We start from the raw sequence: 18,294 nt of genomic DNA on the forward strand, positions 1-18,294 counted from the left end.
CCCAGCGCACATCCTTTGGCCATGTTCCCTGGAAATGAAAGCTCACCAGTCCAGGTTGCTGATGTCAGTTTGTAGGGCTCCCTTGGGTCTATCAGGGCAGCACAAGTATGAGATGGGGACAACTTCGGTCTGGGGTTCATCCTTCGATATAAGGATTTTTGGCATTCAGGCCCCAGCCCAGTGCCAGCGGCCCCTGGGCACATCCTTTGGCCATTTTCCCTGGGAAAGAACACTCACCAGTCCAGGTTGCTGATGTCAGTTTGTAGGGCTCCCTTGGGTCTAACTGGGCAGCAGAAATTTGAGGAGGGGACAACTATGGTCTGCGATCCATCCTTCAATATAGGGATTATTTGCATTCAGGTCACAGCCAGGGGCCACGGGCCCCTGGGAACATCCTTTGGCCGTTTTCCCTGGGAAAAAAAACTCACTAGTCCAGGTTGCTCATGTCAGTTTGTAGGGCTCCCTTGGGTCTATCAGGGCAGCACAAGTTTGAGGAAGGGACAACTTCGGTCTGCGATCCATCCTTCGATATAGGGATATTTTGCATTCAGGTCCCAGCCAGGGTCCAGACGCCCTCGGGCACAACTTTGGCCATTTTCCCTGGGAAAGAAAACTCACCAGTCCAGGTTCCTGATGTCAGTTTGTAGGGCTCCCTTGGGTATAACTGGGCAGCAGAAATTTGAGGAAGGGACAACTTCGGTCTGCGATTCATCCTTCGATATAAGGATTCTTTGCAGTCAAGCCCCATCCCTGTGCCAGGGGCCCCTGGGCTCATCCTTTGGCCATTTTCCCTGGGAAAGAAAACTCACCAGTCCAGGTTGTTGATGTCAGTTTGTAGGGCTCCCTTGGGTCTCTCAGGGCAGCACAACTTTGAGGAGGGGACAACTTCAGTCTGGGTTCCATCATTCGGTATAGGTATTATTTGCATTCAGGTCCCAGCCAGGGGCAACGGGCCCCAGGGCACATCCTTTGGCCATTTTCCCTGGGAAAGAAAACTCACCAGTCCAGGTTGCTGATGTCAGTTTGTAGGGCTCCCTTGGGTCTATCTGGCAGCAGAAATTTGAGAAGGGGAAAACTTTAGTCTGTGATCCATCCTTCGATATGAGGATTTTTGGCATTCAGTCCCCAGCCCAGGGCTAGGATCCCCAGCGCACATCCTTTGGCCATTTTCCCTGGGAAAAAAAACTCACCAGTCCAGGTTCCGGATGTCACTTTGTAGGGCTCCCTTGGGTCTATCTGGGCAGCAGAAATTTGAGGAGGGGACAACTATGGTCTGCGATCCATCCTTCAATATAGGGATATTTTGCATTCAGGTCCCAGCCAGGGGCCAGGGGCCCCTGGGTACATCCTTTGGCCATTTTCCCTGGGAAAGAAAACTCACCAGTCCAGGTTGCTGCTGTCAGTTTGTAGGGCTCCCTTGGGTCTATCAGGGCAGCACAAGTTTGAGGAAGGGACAACTTCGGTCTGCGATCCATCCTTCGATATATGGATATTTTGCATTCAGGTCCCAGCCAGGGTCCAGGGCCCCCTGGGCACATCCTTTGGCCATTTTCCCTGGGAAAGAAAACTCACCAGTCCAGGTTGCTGATGTCAGTTTTTAGGGCTCCCTTGGGTCTATCAGGGCAGCACAAGTATGAGATGGGGACAACTTCGGTCTGGGGTTCATTTTTCGATATAAGGATTTTTTGCATTCAGGCCCCAGCCCAGTGCCCGGGGCCTCTGGGCACATCCTTTGGCCATTTTCCCTGGGAAAGAACACTCACCAGTCCAGGTTGCTGATGTCAGTTTGTAGGGCTCCCTTGGGTCTAACTGGGAAGCAGAAATTTGAGGAAGGGACAACTTCGGTCTGCGATTCATCCTTCGATATAAGGATTCTTTGCAGTCAAGCCCCAGCCCAGTGCCAGGGGCCCCTAGTCTCATCCTTTGGCCATTTTCCCTGGGAAAGAAAACTCACCAGTCCAGGTTGCTGATGTCAGTTTGTAGGGCTCCCTTGGGTCTATCAGGGCAGCACAACTTTGAGGAGGGGACAACTTCAGTCTGGTTTCCATCATTCGATATAGGGATTATTTGCATTCAGGTCCCAGCGAGGGGCCACGGGCCCCTGGGCACATCCTTTGGCCATTTTCCCTGGGAAAGAAAACTCACCAGTCCAGGTTGCTGATGTCAGTTTGTAGGGCTCCCTTGGGTCTATCAGGGCAGCACAAGTTTGAGGAAGGGACAACTTCGGACTGTAATCCATCCTTCGATATAGGGATATTTTGCATTCAGGTCCCATCAGGGGCCAGGGGGACCTCGACACATCCTTTGGCCATTTTCCCTGGGAAAGAAAACTCACCAGTCCAGGTTGCTGATGTCAGTTTGTAGGGCTCCTTTGGGTCTATCTGGGCAGCAGAAATTTGAGGAGGGAAAAATTTATTCTGCGATCCTTCCTTCGATATAAGAATTTTTTGCAGTCAGGCCCCAGCCCACTTCCAGGGCCCCCTGGGCACATCCTTTGGCCATTTTCCCTGGGAAAGAAAACTCACCAGTCCAGGTTCCGGATGTCAGTTTGTAGGGCTCCCTTGGGTCAATCTGGGCAGCAGAAATTTGACGAGGGGACAAATTTGGTCTGCGATCCATCCTTCGATATAAGGATTTTTGGCATTCAGTCCCCAGCCCAGGGCTAGGGGCCCCAGCGCACATCCTTTGGCCATTTTCCCTGGAAATGAAAGCTCACCAGTCCAGGTTGCTGATGACAGTTTGTAGGGCTCCCTTGGGTCTATCAGGGCAGCACAAGTTTGAGGAGGGGACAACTTCAGTCTGGGTTCCATCATTCGATATAGGGATTATTTGCATTCAGGTCCCAGTCTGGGGCCATGGGCCCCTGGGCACATCCTTTGGCCATTTTCCCTGGGAAAGAAAACTCACCCGTCCAGGTTCCGGATGTCACTTTGTAGGGCTCCCTTGGGTCTATCTGGGCAGCAGAAATTTGAGGAGGGGACAACTTCGGTCTGCGATCCATCCTTCGATATAGGGATATTGTGCATTCAGGTCCCAGCCAGGGGCCAGAAGCCCCTGGGCACACCCTTTGGCCATTTTCCCTGGGAAAGAAAACTCACCAGTCCAGGTTGCTGATGTCAGTTTGTAGGGCTCCCTTGGGTCTATCAGGGCAGCACAAGTTTGAGGAGGGGACAACTTCAGTCTGGTTTCCATCATTCGATATAGGGATTATTTTCATTCAGGTCCCAGCGAGGGGCCACGGGCCCCTGGGCACATCCTTTGGCCATTTTCCCTGGGAAAGAAAACTCACCAGTCCAGGTTGCTGATGTCAGTTTGTAGGGCTCCCTTGGGTCTATCAGGGCAGCACAAGTTTGAGGAAGGGACAACTTCGGACTGTAATCCATCCTTCGATATAGGGATATTTTGCATTCAGGTCCCATCAGGGGCCAGGGGGACCTCGACACATCCTTTGGCCATTTTCCCTGGGAAAGAAAACTCACCAGTCCAGGTTGCTGATGTCAGTTTGTAGGGCTCCTTTGGGTCTATCTGGGCAGCAGAAATTTGAGGAGGGAAAAATTTATTCTGCGATCCATCCTTCGATATAAGGATTTTTTGCAGTCAGGCCCCAGCCCACTTCCAGGGGCCCCTGGGCACATCCTTTGGCCATTTTCCCTGGGAAAGAAAACTCACCAGTCCAGGTTCCGGATGTCAGTATGTAGGGATCCCTTGGGTTTATCTGGGCAGCAGAAATTTGAGGAGGGGACAACTTCGGTCTGCGATCCATCCTTCGATATAGGGATATTTTGCATTCAGGTCCCAGCAAGGGGCCCGGTGTCCCCTGGGCACATCCTTTGGCCATTTTCCCTGGGAAAGAAAACTCACCAGTCCAGGTTCCTGATGTCAATTTGTAGGGCTCCCTTGGGTCTATCAGGGCAGCACAAGCTTGAGGAGGGGATAACTTCAGTTTGGGGTCCATCCTTCTATGTAAGGATATTTTGCAGTTAGGTCCCATCAGGGGCCAGGGGCTTAGGGCACATCCTTTGGCCATTTTCCCTGTGAAAGAAAACTCACTAGTCCAGGTTGCTGATGTCAGTTTGTAGGGCTCCCTTGGGTCTATCTGGGCAGCAGAAATTTGACGAGGGGACAACTTTGGTCTGCGATCCATCCTTCGATATAAGGATTTTTGGCATTCAGTCCACAGCCCAGGGCTAGGGGCCCCAGCGCACACCCTTTGGCCATTTTCCCTGGAAATGAAAGCTCACCAGTCCAGGTTGCTGATGACAGTTTGTAGGGCTCCCTTGGGTCTATCAGGGCAGCAGAAGTTTGAGGAGGGGACAACTTCAGTCTGGGTTCCATCATTCGATATAGGGATTATTTGCATTCAGGTCCCAGTCTGGGGCTATGGGCCCCTGGGCACATCCTTTGGCCATTTTCCCTGGGAAAGAAAACTCACCAGTCCAGGTTCCGGATGTCACTTTGTAGGGCTCCCTTGGGTCTATCAGGGCAGCAGAAATTTGGGGAGGGGACAACTTCGGTCTGCGATCCATCCTTCGATATAGGGATATTGTGCATTCAGGTCCCAGCCAGGGGCCAGAAGCCCCTGGGCACATCCTTTGGCCATTTTCCCTGGGAAAGAAAACTCACCAGTCCAGGTTGCTGATGTCAGTTTGTAGGGCTCCCTTGGGTCTATCAGGGCAGCACAAGTATGAGATGGGGACAACTTCGGTCTGGGGTTCATTCTTCGATATAAGGATTTTTTGAATTCAGGCCCCAGCCCAGTGCCAGGGGCCCCTGGGAACATAATTTGGCCATTTTCCCTGGGAAAGAACACCCACCAGTCCAGGTTGCTGATGTCAGTTTGTAGGGCTCCTTTGGGTCTATCTGTGCAGCAGAAGTTTGAGGATGGGACAACTTCGGTCCGCGATTCATCCTTCGATATAAGGATTCTTGGCAGTCAAGCCCCAGCCCAGGGCCAGGGGCCCCTGGGCTCATCCTTTGGCCATTTTCCCTGGGAAAGAAAACTCACCAGTCCAGGTTCCTGATGTCAGTTTGTAGGGCTCCCTTGGGTCTATCAGGGCAGCACAAGTTTGAGGAGGGGATAACTTCAGTTTGGGGTCCATCCTTCGATGTAAGGATATTTTGCAGTTAGGTCCCATCAGGGGCCAGGGGCTTAGGGCACATCCTTTGGCCATTTTCCCTGGGAAAGAAAACTCACCAGTCCAGGTTGCTGATGTCAGTTTGTAGGGCTCCCTTGGGTCTCTCAGGGCAGCACAACTTTGAGGAGGGGAAAACTTTGGTCTGTGATCCATTCTTCGATATAAGGATTCTTCGCAGTCAGGTCCCAGCCCGGGGTCAGGGGCCCCTGGGCACATCCTTTTTCATTTTCCCTGGGAAAGAAAACTCACCAGTCCAGGTTGCTGATGTCAGTTTGTAGGGCTCCCTTGGGTCTATCAGGGCAGCACAACTTTGAGGAGGGGACAACTTCGGTTGGGGGTCCATACTTCAATATAAGGATTCTCTGCAGTCAGGCCCGAGCCCAGGGCCAGGGGCACCTGGGCACATCCTTTGGCCATTTTCCCTGGGAAAGAAAACTCACCAGTCCAGGTTGCTGATGTCAGTTTGTAGGGCTCTCTTGGGTCTCTCAGGGCAGCACAACTTTGAGGAGGGGACAACTTCGTTTGGGGGTCCATCCTTCGATATAAGGATTTTTTGCAGTCAGGGGCCCGCCCAGTGCCAGGGGCCCCTGGGCACATCCTTTGGCCATTTTCCCTGGGAAATAAAACTCACCAGTCCAGGTTGCTGATGTCAGTTTGTAGGGCTCTCTTGGGTCTCTCAGGGCAGCACAACTTTGAGGAGGGGACAACTTCGGTCTGGGGTCCATCCTTCGATATAAGGATTCTTTGCAGTCAGGTCCGAGCCCATTGCCAGGGGCCCCTGGGCACATCCTTTGGCCATTTTCCCTGGGAAAGAAAACTCACCAGTCCAGGTTGCTGATGTAAGTTTGTAGGGCTCCCTTGGGTCTATCAGGGCAGCACAAGTATGAGATGGGGACAACTTCGGTCTGTGATCCATCCTTCGATATAAGGATTCTTTGCATTCAGGCCCGAGCCCAGGGCCAGGGGCCCCTGGGCACATCCTTTGGCCATTTTCCCTGGGAAAGAAAACTCACCAGTCCAGGTTCCTGATGTCACTTTGTAGGGCTCCCTTGGGTCTATCAGGGCAGCACAAGTTTGAGGTGGGGACAATTTTGGTCTGTGATCCACCCTTCGATAGAGGGATTCTTTACAGTCAGGCCCGAGTCCAGGGCCAGGGGCCCCTGGGCACATCCTTTGGCCATTTTCCCTGGGAAAGAAAATTCACCAGTCCAGGTTGCTGATGTCAGTTTGTAGGGCTCCCTTGGGTCTATCAGGGCAGCACAACTTTGAGGAGAGGACAACTTCGGTTGGGGGTCCAAACTTCGATATAAGGATTCTCTGCAGTCAGGCCCCAGCCCAGGACCAGGGGCCCCTGGGCACATCCTTTGGCCATTTTCCCTGGGAATGAAAACTCACCCGTCCAGGTTGCTGATGTCAGTTTGTAGGGCTCCCTTGGGTCTATCAGGGCACCACAGCTTTGAGGATGGGACAACTTCTGTCTGGGGTCCATCCTTCGATATAAGGATTTTTTGCATTCAGGTCCGAGCCCAGTGCCTGGGGCCCCTGGGCACATCCTTTGGCCATTTTCCCTGGGAAAGAAAACTCACTAGTCCAGGTTGCTGATGTCAGTTTGTAGGGCTCCCTTGGGTCTATCAGGGCAGCACAACTTTGAGGAGGGGACAACTTTGGTCTGCGAACCATCCTTCGATATAAGGATTCTTTGCAGTCAGGCCCTAGCCCATTGCCAGGGGCCCCTGGGCACATCCTTTGGCCATTTTCCCTGGGAAAGAAAACTCACCAGTCCAGGTTGCTGATGTCAGTTTGTAGGGCTCCCTTGGGTCTCTCAGGGCAGCACAACTTTGAGGAGGGGAAAACTTTGGTCTGTGATCCATTCTTCGATATAAGGATTCTTCGCAGTCAGGCCCCAGCCCAGTGCCAGGGGCCCCTGGGCACATCCTTTGGCCATTTTCCCTGGGAAAGAAAACTCACCAGTCCAGGTTGCTGATGTCAGTTTGTAGGGCTCCCTTGGGTCTATCTGGGAAGCACGACTTTGAGGAGGGGACAACTTTGGTCTGTGATGCATTCTTCGATATAAGGATTCTTCGCAGTCAGGCCCCAGCCCAGTGCCAGGGGCCCTTGGGCACATCCTTTGGCCATTTTCCCTGGGAAATAAAACTCACCAGTCCAGGTTGCTGATGTCAGTTTGTAGGGCTCTCTTGGGTCTCTCAGGGCAGCACAACTTTGAGGAGGGGACAACTTCGGTCTGGGGTCCATCCTTCGATATAAGGATTTTTTGCAGTCAGGTGCCAGCCCAGTGCCATGGGCCCCTGGGAACATCCTTTGGCCATTTTCCCTGGGAAAGAAAACTCACCAGTCCAGGTTGCTAATGTCAGTTTGTAGGGCTCCCTTGGGTCTATCAGGGCAGCACAAGTACGAGATGGGGACAACTTTGGTCTGGGGTCCATCCTTCGATATAAGGATTCTTTGCAGTCAGGTCCGAGCCCAGTGCCAGGGGCCCCTGGGCACATCCTTTGGCCATTTTCCCTGGGAAAGAAAACTCACCAGTCCAGGTTGCTGATGTCAGTTTGTAGGGCTCCCTTGGGTCTATCAGGGCAGCACAACTTTGAGGAGGGGACAACTTTGGTCTGCGAACCATCCTTCGATATAAGGATTCTTTGCAGTCAGGCCCTAGCCCATTGCCAGGGGCCCCTGGGCACATCCTTTGGCCATTTTCCCTGGGAAAGAAAACTCACCAGTCCAGGTTGCTGATGTCAGTTTGTAGGGCTCCCTTGGGTCTCTCAGGGCAGCACAACTTTGAGGAGGGGACAACTTTGGTCTGTGATCCATTCTTCGATATAAGGATTCTTCGCAGTCAGGTCCCAGCCCGGGGTCAGGGGACCCTGGGCACATCCTTTGGCCATTTTCCCTGGGAAAGAAAACTCACCAGTCCAGGTTGCTGATGTCAGTTTGTAGGGCTCCCTTGGGTCTATCTGGGAAGCACGACTTTGAGGAGGGGACAACTTTGGTCTGTGATCCATTCTTCGATATAAGGATTCTTCGCAGTCAGGCCCCAGCCCAGTGCCAGGGGCCCCTGGGCACATCCTTTGGCCATTTTCCCTGGGAAATAAAACTCACCAGTCCAGGTTGCTGATGTCAGTTTGTAGGGCTCTCTTGGGTCTCTCAGGGCAGCACAACTTTGAGGAGGGGACAACTTCGGTCTGGGGTCCATCCTTCGATATAAGGATTCTTTGCAGTCAGGTCCGAGCCCATTGCCAGGGGCCCCTGGGCACATCCTTTGGCCATTTTCCCTGGGAAAGAAAACTCACCAGTCCAGGTTGCTGATGTCAGTTTGTAGGGCTCCCTTGGGTCTATCAGGGCAGCACAACTTTGAGGAGGGGACAACTTCGGTTGGGGGTCCATACTTCAATATAAGGATTCTCTGCAGTCAGGCCCCAACCCAGAGCCAGGGGCCCCTGGGCACATCCTTTGGCCATTTTCCCTGGGAAAGAAAACTCACCAGTCCAGGTTGCTGATGTCAGTTTGTAGGGCTCCCTTGGGTCTATCAGGGCAGCACAACTTTGAGGATGAGACAACTTCGGTCTGGGGTCCATCCTTCGATATAAGGATTTTTTGCATTCAGGTCCGAGCCCAGCGCCTGGGGCCCCTGGGCACATCCTTTGGCCATTTTCCCTGGGAAATAAAACTCACTAGTCCAGGTTGCTGATGTCAGTTTGTAGGGCTCCCTTGGGTCTATCAGGGCAGCACAACTTTGAGGAGGGGACAACTTTGGTCTGCGAACCATCCTCCGATATAAGGATTCTTTGCAGTCAGGCCCCAGCCCATTGCCAGGGGCCCCTGGGCACATCCTTTGGCCATTTTCCCTGGGAAAGAAAATTCACCAGTCCAGGTTGCTGATGTCAGTTTGTAGGGCTCCCTTGGGTCTATCAGGGCAGCACAACTTTGAGGAGGGGACAACTTTGGTCTGTGATCCATTCTTCGATATAAGGATTCTTCGCAGTCAGGTCCCAGCCCGGGGTCAGGGGCCCCTGGGCACATCCTTTGGCCATTTTCCCTGGGAAAGAAAACTCACCAGTCCAGGTTGCTGATGTCAGTTTGTAGGGCTCCCTTGGGTCTATCTGGGCAGCACAATTTTGAGGAGGGGACAATTTCGGTCTGGGGTCCATCTTTTGATATAAGGATTCTTTGCAGTCAGGTCCCAGCCCTGCTCTTGGGGCTCCTGGGAACATCCTTTGGCCATTTTCCCTGGGAAAGAAAACTCACCAGTCCAGGTTGCTGATGTCAGTTTGTAGGGCATCCTTGTGTCTCTCAGGGCAGCACAACTTTGAGGAGGGGACAACTTCGGTTGGGGGTCCAAATTTCGATATAAGGATTCTCTGCAGTCAGGCCCCAGTCTGGGGCCAGGGGCCCCTGGGCACATCCTTTGGCCATTTTCCCTGGGAAAGAAAACTCACCAGTCCAGGTTGCTGATGTCAGTTTGTAGGGCTCCCTTGGGTCTATCAGGGCAGCACAACTTTGAGGAGAGGACAACTTCGGTCTGGGGTCCATCCTTCGATATAAGGATTTTTTGCATTCAGGTCCGAGCCCAGTGCCTGGGGCCCCTGGGCACATCCTTTGGCCATTTTCCCTGGGAAAGAAAACTCACTAGTCCAGGTTGCTGATGTCAGTTTGTAGGGCTCCCTTGGGTCTATCAGGGCAGCACAACTTTGAGGAGGGGACAACTTTGGTCTGCGAACCATCCTTCGATATAAGGATTCTTTGCAGTCAGGCCCTAGGCCATTGCCAGGGGCCCCTGGGCACATCCTTTGGCCATTTTCCCTGGGAAAGAAAACTCACCAGTCCAGGTTGCTGATGTCAGTTTGTAGGGCTCCCTTGGGTCTCTCAGGGCAGCACAACTTTGAGGAGGGGAAAACTTTGGTCTGTGATCCATTCTTCGATATAAGGATTCTTCGCAGTCAGGTCCCAGCCCGGGGTCAGGGGCCCCTGGGCACATCCTTTGGCCATTTTCCCTGGGAAAGAAAACTCACCAGTCCAGGTTGCTGATGTCAGTTTGTAGGGCTCCCTTGGGTCTATCTGGGAAGCACGACTTTGAGGAGGGGACAACTTTGGTCTGTGATGCATTCTTCGATATAAGGATTCTTTGCAGTCAGGCCCCAGCCCAGTGCCAGGGGCCCCTGGGCACATCCTTTGGCCATTTTCCCTGGGAAATAAAACTCACCAGTCCAGGTTGCTGATGTCAGTTTGTAGGGCTCTCTTGGGTCTCTCAGGGCAGCACAACTTTGAGGAGGGGACAACTTCGGTCTGGGGTCCATCCTTCGATATAAGGATTTTTTGCAGTCAGGTGCCAGCCCAGTGCCATGGGCCCCTGGGAACATCCTTTGGCCATTTTCCCTGGGAAAGAAAACTCACCAGTCCAGGTTGCTAATGTCAGTTTGTAGGGCTCCCTTGGGTCTATCAGGGCAGCACAAGTACGAGATGGGGACAACTTTGGTCTGGGGTCCATCCTTCGATATAAGGATTCTTTGCAGTCAGGTCCGAGCCCAGTGCCAGGGGCCCCTGGGAACATCCTTTGGCCATTTTCCCTGGGAAAGAAAACTCACCAGTCCAGGTTGCTGATGTCAGTTTGTAGGGCTCCCTTGGGTCTATCAGGGCAGCACAACTTTGAGGAGGGGACAACTTTGGTCTGCGAACCATCCTTCGATATAAGGATTCTTTGCAGTCAGGCCCTAGCCCATTGCCAGGGGCCCCTGGGCACATCCTTTGGCCATTTTCCCTGGGAAAGAAAACTCACCAGTCCAGGTTGCTGATGTCAGTTTGTAGGGCTCCCTTGGGTCTATCAGGGCAGCGCAACTTTGAGGAGAGGACAACTTCGGTTGGGGGTCCAAACTTCGATATAAGGATTCTCTGCAGTCAGGCCCCAGCCCAGGACCAGGGGCCCCTGGGCACATCCTTTGGCCATTTTCCCTGGGAAAGAAAACTCACCCGTCCAGGTTGCTGATGTCAGTTTGTAGGGCTCCCTTGGGTCTATCAGGGCACCACAGCTTTGAGGATGGGACAACTTCTGTCTGGGGTCCATCTTTCGATATAAGGATTTTTTGCATTCAGGTCCGAGCCCAGTGCCTGGGGCCCCTGGGCACATCCTTTGGCCATTTTCCCTGGGAAATAAAACTCACCAGTCCAGGTTGCTGATGTCAGTTTGTAGGGCTCTCTTGGGTCTCTCAGGGCAGCACAACTTTGAGGAGGGGACAACTTCGGTCTGGGGTCCATCCTTCGATATAAGGATTCTTTGCAGTCAGGTCCGAGCCCATTGCCAGGGGCCCCTGGGCACATCATTTGGCCATTTTCCCTGGGAAAGAAAACTCACCAGTCCAGGTTGCTGATGTCAGTTTGTAGGGCTCCCTTGGGTCGATCAGGGCAGCACAACTTTGAGGAGGGGACAACTTCGGTTGGGGGTCCATACTTCAATATAAGGATTCTCTGCAGTCAGGCCCCAACCCAGGGCCAGGGGCCCCTGGGCACATCCTTTGGCCATTTTCCCTGGGAAAGAAAACTCACCAGTCCAGGTTGCTGATGTCAGTTTGTAGGGCTCCCTTGGGTCTATCAGGGCAGCACAACTTTGAGGATGAGACAACTTCGGTCTGGGGTCCATCCTTCGATATAAGGATTTTTTGCATTCAGGTCCGAGCCCAGCGCCTGGGGCCCCTGGGCACATCCTTTGGCCATTTTCCCTGGGAAAGAAAATTCACCAGTCCAGGTTGCTGATGTCAGTTTGTAGGGCTCCCTTGGGTCTATCAGGGCAGCACAACTTTGAGGAGGGGACAACTTTGGTCTGTAATCCATTCTTCGATATAAGGATTCTTCGCAGTCAGGTCCCAGCCCGGGGTCAGGGGCCCCTGGGCACATCCTTTGGCCATTTTCCCTGGGAAAGAAAACTCACCAGTCCAGGTTGCTGATGTCAGTTTGTAGGGCTCCCTTGGGTCTATCTGGGCAGCACAATTTTGAGGAGGGGACAATTTCGGTCTGGGGTCCATCTTTCGATATAAGGATTCTTTGCAGTCAGGTCCCAGCCCTGCTCTTGGGGCTCCTGGGAACATCCTTTGGCCATTTTCCCTGGGAAAGAAAACTCACCAGTCCAGGTTGCTGATGTCAGTTTGTAGGGCATCCTTGTGTCTCTCAGGGCAGCACAACTTTGAGGAGGGGACAACTTCGGTTGGGGGTCCAAATTTCGATATAAGGATTCTCTGCAGTCAGGCCCCAGTCTGGGGCCAGGGGCCCCTGGGCACATCCTTTGGCCATTTTCCCTGGGAAAGAAAACTCACCAGTCCAGGTTGCTGATGTCAGTTTGTAGGGCTCCCTTGGGTCTATCAGGGCAGCACAACTTTGAGGATGGGACAACTTCGGTCTGGGGTCCATCCTTCGATATAAGGATTTTTTGCATTCAGGTCCGAGCCCAGTGCCTGGGGCCCCTGGGCACATCCTTTGGCCATTTTCCCTGGGAAAGAAAACTCACCAGTCCAGGTTGCTGATGTCAGTTTGTAGGGCTCCCTTGGGTCTATCAGGGCAGCACAACTCTGAGGAGGGGAAAACTTTGGTCTGCGAACCATCCTTCGATATAAGGATTCTTTGCAGTCAGGCCCTAGGCCATTGCCAGGGGCCCCTGGGCACATCCTTTGGCCATTTTCCCTGGGAAAGAAAACTCACCAGTCCAGGTTGCTGATATCAGTTTGTAGGGCTCCCTTGGGTCTATCAGGGCAGCACAACTCTGAGGAGGGGAAAACTTTGGTCTGCGAACCATCCTTCGATATAAGGATTCTTTGCAGTCAGGCCCTAGCCCATTGCCAGGGGCCCCTGGGCACATCCTTTGGCCATTTTCCCTGGGAAAGAAAACTCACCAGTCCAGGTTGCTGATGTCAGTTTGTAGGGCTCCCTTGGGTCTCTCAGGGCAGCACAACTTTGAGGAGGGGACAACGTTGGTCTGTGATCCATTCTTCGATATAAGGATTCTCCGAAGTCAGGTCACAGCCCGGGGTCAGGGGCCCCTGGGCACATCCTTTGGCCATTTTCCCTGGGAAAGAAAACTCACCAGTCCAGGTTGCTGATGTCAGTTTGTAGGGCTCCCTTGGGTCTATCTGGGAAGCACGACTTTGAGGAGGGGACAACTTTGGTCTGTGATGCATTCTTCGATATAAGGATTCTTCGCAGTCAGGCCCCAGCCCAGTGCCAGGGGCCCCTGGGCACATCCTTTGGCCATTTTCCCTGGGAAATAAAACTCACCAGTCCAGGTTGCTGATGTCAGTTTGTAGGGCTCTCTTGGGTCTCTCAGGGCAGCACAACTTTGAGGAGGGGACAACTTCGGTCTGGGGTCCATCTTTCGATATAAGGATTCTTTGCAGTCAGGTCCGAGTCCAGTGCCAGGGGCCCCTGGGAACATCCTTTGGCCATTTTCCCTGGGAAAGAAAACTCACCAGTCCAGGTTGCTGATGTCAGTTTGTAGGGCTCCCTTGGGTCTATCAGGGCAGCACAACTTTGAGGAGGGGACAACTTCGGTTGGGGGTCCATACTTCAATATAAGGATTCTCTGCAGTCAGGCCCCAGCCCAGGGCCAGGGGCCCCTGGGCACATCCTTTGGCCATTTTCCCTGGGAAAGAAAACTCACCAGTCCAGGTTGCTGATGTCAGTTTGTAGGGCTCCCTTGGGTCTATCAGGGCAGCACAACTTTGAGGATGGGACAACTTCGGTCTGGGGTCCATCCTTCGATATAAGGATTTTTTGCATTCAGGTCCGAGCCCAGCGCCTGGGGCCCCTGGGCACATCCTTTGGCCATTTTCCCTGGGAAAGAAAACTCACTAGTCCAGGTTGCTGATGTCAGTTTGTAGGGCTCCCTTGGGTCTATCAGGGCAGCACAAGTATGAGATGGGGACAACTTCGGTCTGTGATCCATCCTTCGATATAAGGATTCTTTGCATTCAGGCCCGAGCCCAGGGCCAGGGGCCCCTGGGCACATCCTTTGGCCATTTTCCCTGGGAAAGAAAACTCACCAGTCCAGGTTCCTGATGTCACTTTGTAGGGCTCCCTTGGGTCTATCAGGGCAGCACAAGTTTGAGGTGGGGACAATTTTGGTCTGTGATCCACCCTTCGATAGAGGGATTCTTTACAGTCAGGCCCGAGTCCAGGGCCAGGGGCCCCTGGGCACATCCTTTGGCCATTTTCCCTGGGAAAGAAAACTCACCAGTCCAGGTTGCTGATGTCAGTTTGTAGGGCTCCCTTGGGTCTATCAGGGCAGCACAACTTTGAGGAGAGGACAACTTCGGTTGGGGGTCCAAACTTCGATATAAGGATTCTCTGCAGTCAGGCCCCAGCCCAGGACCAGGGGCCCCTGGGCACATCCTTTGGCCATTTTCCCTGGGAAAGAAAACTCACCCGTCCAGGTTGCTGATGTCAGTTTGTAGGGCTCCCTTGGGTCTATCAGGGCACCACAGCTTTGAGGATGGGACAACTTCTGTCTGGGGTCCATCTTTCGATATAAGGATTTTTTGCATTCAGGTCCGAGCCCAGTGCCTGGGGCCCCTGGGCACATCCTTTGGCCATTTTCCCTGGGAAAGAAAACTCACTAGTCCAGGTTGCTGATGTCAGTTTGTAGGGCTCCCTTGGGTCTATCAGGGCAGCACAACTTTGAGGAGGGGACAACTTTGGTCTGCGAACCACCCTTCGATATAAGGATTCTTTGCAGTCAGGCCCTAGCCCATTGCCAGGGGCCCCTGGGCACATCCTTTGGCCATTTTCCCTGGGAAAGAAAACTCACCAGTCCAGGTTGCTGATGTCAGTTTGTAGGGCTCCCTTGGGTCTCTCAGGGCAGCACAACTTTGAGGAGGGGAAAACTTTGGTCTGTGATCCATTCTTCGATATAAGGATTCTTCGCAGTCAGGTCCCAGCCCGGGGTCAGGGGCCCCTGGGCACATCCTTTGGCCATTTTCCCTGGGAAAGAAAACTCACCAGTCCAGGTTGCTGATGTCAGTTTGTAGGGCTCCCTTGGGTCTATCTGGGAAGCACGACTTTGAGGAGGGGACAACTTTGGTCTGTGATCCATTCTTCGATATAAGGATTCTTCGCAGTCAGGCCCCAGCCCAGTGCCAGGGGCCCCTGGGCACATCCTTTGGCCATTTTCCCTGGGAAATAAAACTCACCAGTCCAGGTTGCTGATGTCAGTTTGTAGGGCTCTCTTGGGTCTCTCAGGGCAGCACAACTTTGAGGAGGGGACAACTTCGGTCTGGGGTCCATCCTTCGATATAAGGATTTTTTGCAGTCAGGTGCCAGCCCAGTGCCATGGGCCCCTGGGAACATCCTTTGGCCATTTTCCCTGGGAAATAAAACTCACCAGTCCAGGTTGCTAATGTCAGTTTGTAGGGCTCCCTTGGGTCTATCAGGGCAGCACAAGTACGAGATGGGGACAACTTTGGTCTGGGGTCCATCCTTCGATATAAGGATTCTTTGCAGTCAGGTCCGAGCCCAGTGCCAGGGGCCCCTGGGCACATCCTTTGGCCATTTTCCCTGGGAAAGAAAACTCACCAGTCCAGGTTGCTGATGTCAGTTTGTAGGGCTCTCTTGGGTCTCTCAGGGCAGCACAACTTTGAGGAGGGGACAACTTCAGTCTGGGGTCCATCCTTCGATATAAGGATTCTTTGCAGTCAGGTCCGAGCCCAGTGCCAGGGGCCCCTGGGCACATCCTTTTTCATTTTCCCTGGGAAAGAAAACTCACCAGTCCAGGTTGCTGATGTCAGTTTGTAGGGCTCCCTTGGGTCTATCAGGGCAGCACAACTTTGAGGAGGGGACAACTTCGGTTGGGGGTCCATACTTCAATATAAGGATTCTCTGCAGTCAGGCCCGAGCCCAGAGCCAGGGGCACCTGGGCACATCCTTTGGCCATTTTCCCTGGGAAAGAAAACTCACCAGTCCAGGTTGCTGATGTCAGTTTGTAGGGCTCTCTTGGGTCTCTCAGGGCAGCACAACTTTGAGGAGGGGACAACTTCGTTTGGGGGTCCATCCTTCGATATAAGGATTTTTTGCAGTCAGGGGCCCGCCCAGTGCCAGGGGCCCCTGGGCACATCCTTTGGCCATTTTCCCTGGGAAATAAAACTCACCAGTCCAGGTTGCTGATGTCAGTTTGTAGGGCTCTCTTGGGTCTCTCAGGGCAGCACAACTTTGAGGAGGGGACAACTTCGGTCTGGGGTCCATCCTTCGATATAAGGATTCTTTGCAGTCAGGTCCGAGCCCATTGCCAGGGGCCCCTGGGCACATCCTTTGGCCATTTTCCCTGGGAAAGAAAACTCACCAGTCCAGGTTGCTGATGTCAGTTTGTAGGGCTCCCTTGGGTCTATCAGGGCAGCACAAGTATGAGATGGGGACAACTTCGGTCTGTGATCCATCCTTCGATATAAGGATTCTTTGCATTCAGGCCCGAGCCCAGGGCCAGGGGCCCCTGGGCACATCCTTTGGCCATTTTCCCTGGGAAAGAAAACTCACCAGTCCAGGTTCCTGATGTCACTTTGTAGGGCTCCCTTGGGTCTATCAGGGCAGCACAAGTTTGAGGTGGGGACAATTTTGGTCTGTGATCCACCCTTCGATAGAGGGATTCTTTACAGTCAGGCACGAGTCCAGGGCCAGGGGCCCCTGGGCACATCCTTTGGCCATTTTCCCTGGGAAAGAAAATTCACCAGTCCAGGTTGCTGATGTCAGTTTGTAGGGCTCCCTTGGGTCTATCAGGGCAGCACAACTTTGAGGAGAGGACAACTTCGGTTGGGGGTCCAAACTTCGATATAAGGATTCTCTGCAGTCAGGCCCCAGCCCAGGACCAGGGGCCCCTGGGCACATCCTTTGGCCATTTTCCCTGGGAATGAAAACTCACCCGTCCAGGTTGCTGATGTCAGTTTGTAGGGCTCCCTTGGGTCTATCAGGGCACCACAGCTTTGAGGATGGGACAACTTCTGTCTGGGGTCCATCCTTCGATATAAGGATTTTTTGCATTCAGGTCCGAGCCCAGTGCCTGGGGCCCCTGGGCACATCCTTTGGCCATTTTCCCTGGGAAAGAAAACTCACTAGTCCAGGTTGCTGATGTCAGTTTGTAGGGCTCCCTTGGGTCTATCAGGGCAGCACAACTTTGAGGAGGGGACAACTTTGGTCTGCGAACCATCCTTCGATATAAGGATTCTTTGCAGTCAGGCCCTAGCCCATTGCCAGGGGCCCCTGGGCACATCCTTTGGCCATTTTCCCTGGGAAAGAAAACTCACCAGTCCAGGTTGCTGATGTCAGTTTGTAGGGCTCCCTTGGGTCTCTCAGGGCAGCACAACTTTGAGGAGGGGAAAACTTTGGTCTGTGATCCATTCTTCGATATAAGGATTCTTCGCAGTCAGGTCCCAGCCCGGGGTCAGGGGCCCCTGGGCACATCCTTTGGCCATTTTCCCTGGGAAAGAAAACTCACCAGTCCAGGTTGCTGATGTCAGTTTGTAGGGCTCCCTTGGGTCTATCTGGGAAGCACGACTTTGAGGAGGGGACAACTTTGGTCTGTGATGCATTCTTCGATATAAGGATTCTTCGCAGTCAGGCCCCAGCCCAGTGCCAGGGGCCCCTGGGCACATCCTTTGGCCATTTTCCCTGGGAAATAAAACTCACCAGTCCAGGTTGCTGATGTCAGTTTGTAGGGCTCTCTTGGGTCTCTCAGGGCAGCACAACTTTGAGGAGGGGACAACTTCGGTCTGGGGTCCATCCTTCGATATAAGGATTTTTTGCAGTCAGGTGCCAGCCCAGTGCCATGGGCCCCTGGGAACATCCTTTGGCCATTTTCCCTGGGAAAGAAAACTCACCAGTCCAGGTTGCTAATGTCAGTTTGTAGGGCTCCCTTGGGTCTATCAGGGCAGCACAAGTACGAGATGGGGACAACTTTGGTCTGGGGTCCATCCTTCGATATAAGGATTCTTTGCAGTCAGGTCCGAGCCCAGTGCCAGGGGCCCCTGGGCACATCCTTTGGCCATTTTCCCTGGGAAATAAAACTCACCAGTCCAGGTTGCTGATGTCAGTTTGTAGGGCTCCCTTGGGTCTATCAGGGCAGCACAACTTTGAGGAGGGGACAACTTTGGTCTGCGAACCATCCTTCGATATAAGGATTCTT

The sequence above is a fragment of the Lonchura striata genome, chromosome 1 (genome assembly GCF_050655825.1).
Source record: "Lonchura striata isolate lonStrDom1 chromosome 1, ASM5065582v1, whole genome shotgun sequence".
Classification (NCBI taxonomy): Eukaryota; Metazoa; Chordata; class Aves; order Passeriformes; family Estrildidae; genus Lonchura; species Lonchura striata.